The 6,570-nt window shown below is 32.8% G+C and overlaps 1 long non-coding RNA gene across 1 annotated transcript; it reads left to right on the forward strand.

The window, feature by feature from the left end:
- The first annotated feature begins 152 nt into the window (after positions 1-152).
- LOC117691030 (uncharacterized) lies at positions 153-3,075 on the forward strand. Its single transcript, XR_010709808.1, has 3 exons — positions 153-218; positions 1,430-1,588; positions 1,707-3,075. It is a non-coding gene; the product is annotated as an uncharacterized lncRNA (long non-coding RNA).
- The last annotated feature ends 3,495 nt before the right edge of the window (positions 3,076-6,570 follow it).

The raw sequence follows: 6,570 nt of genomic DNA on the forward strand, positions 1-6,570 counted from the left end.
GATGATGTTATTATTTGCAACGGTTATTGCTTTGTTTAATTTAGTTCAATTTATTGAAAATCGGCTATGTAAAGGGTGAGTATTTTCGATTTTTTGATTACATGTAAACTTTTTCAAGATATTGTCAACATAAAAAAATTCGTATCATTTTAGGGTTGATGGAAAAGATGCCTGCTGTCTTGGGTTTTGGTTGAATGAAAATACTGGACAATGTGAAAGTAATTATAATCAATAGTTTACCTTTTACAAAAAACAATTGATATTAATAGGAAAAACGATGGTTAACGCTGTCAAATATAGAATAACCTAAATTAAGAAATTCTGTTAGTTCATGTATTCAGGTAGTTCTTTCATACAAGGGGTGATCCAAAAATAGTGTCAAACTATGTACAGCGCTTCTCAATGACGCGCTATTGTATAAAATTATACATTAAAAATTTCCTTATCAAAACTTAAATTCGAGTTAAAATGTTCATTAAATTTCGTTGAACACCTAACAAGATATTGACGTTTATAGCATGATGTACGTGTCATCGCCGAGTCATGAATCTTTTTTTAAGTTTGAATATATGAATGAGTTACATGCTTCATAATTTGAAAATGCCCCAAACAACACAATATTTTAAAACAGATATATTATTAACTTTTTTTCTAACTATTTTGACAAATTTAAGACCGTTACTGTCCTTTTCGGATATCTATTCAATGCCTTTTGTCTCTAGATCAAGTGATAAAAAGGCTGGACGTGCGAATAGTGATATAATGCATTTTTTGCTCCGATGGATAGAAATCACTAGAAAATATATCAACCTAAAATTGAGAGTGAGTGACATGGGTACCTTAAACGTGGTTCTAATACTAATAAAAGCAGATGTCATGTTAATAAATCAATTAGATAGATAGAAGACATACACTCTGAAAGAAAATTAAAGCTGGGTTTGTACGTCAATGGCTATATCATAAAGCTACGTTCATGACTTCTTGAAGAGACCTCGGCAAACTGATCGTACATTAAAGAATCCTATATACTACTTCGTCGATGACAAAAAGATTTATTAGTTACTTTATGAAAACAAAAATGATAAAAAATGTAAAATTGAGCATTGTGGCGAATTAATATAGAGTACTAAATTACGAAATTCTACCAGAACGCCAAAGATCTAAAAATTACGTCGCTAGCGTGCGGCGGGTATCGCGTTACCTCATGCTCTACAAAATATATCATATTCAGAAATAATTATCACAATGCATTGGAATTTCCAGGTATAAATTGAATTTGGTATATACCTTAAAGCACGAATTTTTGTCACCTTACGAGGATTTTTCACGATTTTGTCGCATCTGTGACATTACTTTAGGATAAACCCTCGTATATTGCATTCATCAGTTCAAAATGTTTCATAAATGGCATTTGATAACATAATTTTAGAATGTCCTATTGGATATTTTGGCAAAGATTGCGCAGAGAAATGTAGCTACCCCTTTTATGGAGAAGACTGTCAATCCATATGCAACTGTTTCAAAGATGGCTGTCACTATTCTCAGGGATGTTTTCCAACTGTAGAAACAATATCATACCAACATCTAAGTATGTTCTTTATTCATGTGTACAGTAAAATTATAATTCAATATTAACTCGTTATGCTTTTTAATTGCATCAATTAAGCAGGGGTTTTACGTTTGTCATTTAATGAAATATTTTACAGGTTCAACAAAGACCTATTCGACGCAATTTTCAACCATTTTTTCAACCATTTTGATGTTAAATAAAACAGAATTTTTTCAATCAGAAACGACCGACTTCCTTAAACCTTCAACAAAAACAAGTGATACAACAAAGAATATTTTGCTTCAGAACAACGACTTGTTAAAAAACAGCGCTTTGATAAATTTATTCGGAGTTTTTGTTTTAGTTTGTTCTATATTTGTAATTGCTTACATATATTTCAAGTGTCACAGAAAGAATCACAATGCAAGTGGAATAAATCAAAACGAGGGCCAGGCTCAGTACAAACTGTTGAGTTTGGCTGCATTGGACACTCGAAATACAGCTTATTCGGAACAGCAGGCATCATCAAATACAGATCCTATGTATTTGTCACCTGTATTTAGTTCCACCGAGAGTAGAGAAATACATGGCTTTCAAGAAAATGAACCAAGACTAGACAACAATGAAGTTTTAGAAGAAAACACGATAGACAGACAAGGCAGTAATCACAATGACACGTACACAGAAATTGATCCTACCATTTCTTTGGACGATCAAGCAGAACAATTTTACAGAGAGCTTGCTCAACACGTTTAGCTTTGTATTGCCTTTGGCACAAAGGACAGTGGAAGAATGTTTGAACAATGCGACAATTCATTACTTTTAGAGTCTGTTGAGATTATTGCTATAGACTACGGTTCATATTGTACTTCCGATGCACAAGGCTAAGACCATTTACTGTAACCTGGATTAAGTAGATGTTCTTACTTTATCTTATCAGCTTTTAAGTTCAGCATTTGAGTATGTAAATTTTTTTCTGCAATGATTGCTACCTTCATAACCCGCATGAAGTATCAAAGAAAGCATTTTATTGTTTATATTTACATCTGTCTTTTTAAATTTTGATAATAAAAAGTAAGTAAAATTCACTAAATTACTGTTTATGTACATGTACGTTGGCTGAAAAAAAAACCCGCCAAATCGTCTCCTGTGAGACTTTGAGTCTAAAATCATTAGGATTTTTTCACATAGTCCGTGAATTTTTTTAGGTCGCTGTAGGTTACGACCAATCGATAAACGGGGCGTGTAGATTTCAGTCTGGCTTTTCTAAGGGACTGTAAGATTCCTAAGAAGTATAGGGAATCATATTCGGTAGATGTAAATATAATAAAATGAAGGTTTGTACATGTATATATGTGTACGTTATATGAATAACATATGAAAAAAGGAATAACGTGTTCGCCTTGGGACATTTTACATAAAATGTTAAACTATTATCCTGGTAATTTTTTTCTTATTTTTTTAATGAATCCGTAGTACCAATCTACATTTGTAGTACTTCAAATAAATAGCAAAAGTTAGTGTATTTTGATGTTTTGAGATGACCTCAGTTAAAATATAAATAATTATACAATAAGTATTTATTACATTTAAGGTAAAAAATTGGTATTACTGATAAAAAAAAATACAATTTAAGGAAATTCTTATTTATTCCTATAGTACATGAACCTCTATTTAGAGAAGACCAAAAAAGAAGAAGATTTTCTTGAAACTTTGGATCGCATGTTTTCATCAAATTTTTATCCTTGCTGTTATATCACTTGCAGAAGAACCCGAATACCAACTTATTCAATCTTAGAATTGCTAAATGTAGAGTAAGTTTACATACTGCTTGAAATAGTGACCTCGTTCAATAAAACTTAAAAATTGAAGGTTTTGTGATAATAAATATTATATTTATCAGTTGGCTGAAGATGGATCGGTTCAACAACTTGTAACTTGTCAGTAAAAATTGACCCAGTTAACGTGATAAATGTATTTATTTCCTAGTATGTAGCTTGTAACACAAGATTTCATTGGCTGACAAGCCGGGAGTAAATTTCCGTACACCTGACTTGAGCATTAAATGAATAAATTATTTGTCAACATCATTCTTTCTGAATATTCTATTGGTATGAAGAAATTGTTTTCAGCGCAATTTCAATTCAGATTAATTGATTTTCAAGTTGCAAAGCACTGGTGAAATAATATAATTTTAAACTTTCTTTAACTTAGGAAATAAATTCGTTATCCAGGTCCAATCAAGGGTGTACGGGGATTTACCCCGGGTTATAATTCTACACACCCTGAGGCTGCAGGCCGAACGGTGTATGGAATACAACCCGGGGTAAATTCCCGGACATCCTTGATTAGACCACGTATAGTACATGTACATAGGCATAACATGCAGATATTCAGTAAACGGTTTTATCGCGCTACCACATGAGGTCACTGTGTTTTACCGGTAGATGTAGTTTGATAGCACATTTCAAAAAATATTCACCGGCAGTATTTTTCGGATGGCAGACTTGTTATATTATACATAAAGGGGATATAATGTTTTTTTTCAAAATGTTTGTTTTAAGAAATGTTGTGTAATGAATGTAAATATGTCATAAATAGAAAATTTAAAGAAAAAAATGAGTAGAGTCACGGGGGCCTAGATGCTTGGGGTGGGGGTGGATGAGGGGGGGGGGGGGGGGGGGGAGGTCGGTCCTGTCCTCAAGCACTTGTGTTTTCAAAGATATACATGTTATAGCAACGCGTTACCGAAATGTATAGGTGTGGTGATACATGTTCGTCTCTTAGTTCTAAATTGCGAAGTATCAAGAAAATCTACCATCTGCTGTCTCTTAACTTCTGGGGAGTGGGCAGATACATGTAATAGGGACTGAACATGAAATCTTCAAATGACATGACGCATAATAAAATATATATGGGTAGGAATAGATGCATCTTTGGATAATGTTAAACACACTACTTATTTACCAATCTTGTCTGAAGAATAAGATATTGAAGTGCCAATGAGGCAATTAACAGTTTAATTGTTAAGTTATGGCTTACGTTTTGAAACGCCCCCTCTAATGCTTCAGGTTTAAATACACACTAAATCAAGGTTTTTGCTTTGAAAAGTACCCGGATGAAAACGTAGAAAAATAGAGATGAGCCGAGTGCATCCTGTGTACCTTTGATAAAGTGTGTAGTGTGCTAATACTTATTAGCAATGAACCTGCTTATACAGATTTTTTCCTATCCTAAAATAAAAATATTGAATAAAATATAAATTATCAAGACAGATATTCTCTCTCTCTCTCTCTCTCTCTCTCTCTCTCTCACTCTCTCTCTCTCTCTTTCTCTCTCTCTCTCAATGTTTTGTTTTCGAGGTTTCACGTTTTAATTTGATATTTAACTTGAAGATGTTAATATTTTTTTGATATTTCAATAGAGAAGAAAGAGGAAGGCTGCTGGCATTTCACCCCGTGTAGTTACAGGGTTTTTAGGTACACCCGTTTAGATTTTTTAAATGGGTCAAGGGCAGTCTGAACTTTACAAGTCAATGGTCTGAAGAAATAAAAACAAAGTAAGCATGTCATGAGTTCAAATAAACGTAAATACTTTATTTGAAATTCAAAAATCGTTTAAATATTAACACAATTTTTTTATATCAAATTTCAAAAGTTCACCTATGCGCAGTCGTAGATTGTCAGTCATTTGGGGTAGACAGAGGAAGAGAACTAGATCTATTTATAAAAAGGTAATTTTTTTTCATCTTTTTTATCTGCACAAGTAAATCAATACTAGTACTTATTTAAAAAATATTGGTCTCGTTATTTTATTCTATGAATTCAAGATATTTTTCTGAAGCTCCAATGTAGAATTTGTAAAATATTACTTTCGGTTTATAATGCTGATTTGCTCTCGTTCACAGCGGTTAGGTTATTAGGTGAATGTTATCAATATATGTATGGACAACATAACTTTGTATTATTCAACTCAAATTCAATCTGGTTCCTATTTTTAGAGAAATACTTTAGAATCATCGTATGAATATATGCAACCATTGTCTTTCAATTACAACTCATTGCACTTTTTTTCTGGCAGAACTCCTAAATTGTATTTCCATACGTCTCACCGGGTGTTGATACTAATGAGGTCACCCCCAATGGTTTGAAATAATTGCTATATTTAGATGTTTTATCTGCATGCAATATGTGGTTGGTTGTATCGTTAGATTTAATCGAGTTTTATTTTCAACCTCGTCAGACTATATGTACATTACATTAACTCAATGTTGATGAAGATGATGGTGTTTTGGATACCCATTTAATAAACCGTAGGTCGTTTTTGATTTTGTGAGGAGGACGCGAAAGTTGCAAAGGAGTACGCTAACGCAATATTTTGCTGCATTGGTACATATCTTATTACAAACATAAACAATAAATAAATAATTTTATTGTTTAAAAGACCTACTTGGAATGTGTGTTTTTATTGTCGAAACACACACGTACAGCCTTTTCATGCCCCGGTAAATTGTTATTTACCAACATGACAAATATATTGGTTATATATTCATTATAACATTATCGTTCTCTGACCTCTGTTCATGGGAGTAACAGTTCACTTTTGCCGCTTTAACGTGTATTGCAAAGAGAAATGGAAATACATTTGTTGTCTTATTTTCTAGACTTGAAAAAATGAACAACATTTTTCATTTGATTCTGGTTCTAGTTTTCCAACAAATTCAGGTAATGTATTCAATGGGTTTAATTTAAACACATGCTAAAACTGTCAAATATCTGGGGATTTTCTTGTTGAAAGAAAATAATTTCAAACAATTTTCCACAACAGTGGTGTACAAGTCAGAATATATATTGTCAGGAAGCTGTTGACAGTGTGACCGTCGTGGAATCCTGTCCCACTTCAAAAGAAGAATGGGACAGTGCCGCCTTTTAAAAAAAACTGCAGCAGAATAGCAGCACGACAAAATTGCATAAATGCAAGGGAAAAGTTCCAATACCACTGTGTGATCAACGGACTAAGAA

The sequence above is a fragment of the Magallana gigas genome, chromosome 9, assembly GCF_963853765.1.
Source record: "Magallana gigas chromosome 9, xbMagGiga1.1, whole genome shotgun sequence".
NCBI lineage: Eukaryota > Metazoa > Mollusca > Bivalvia > Ostreida > Ostreidae > Magallana > Magallana gigas.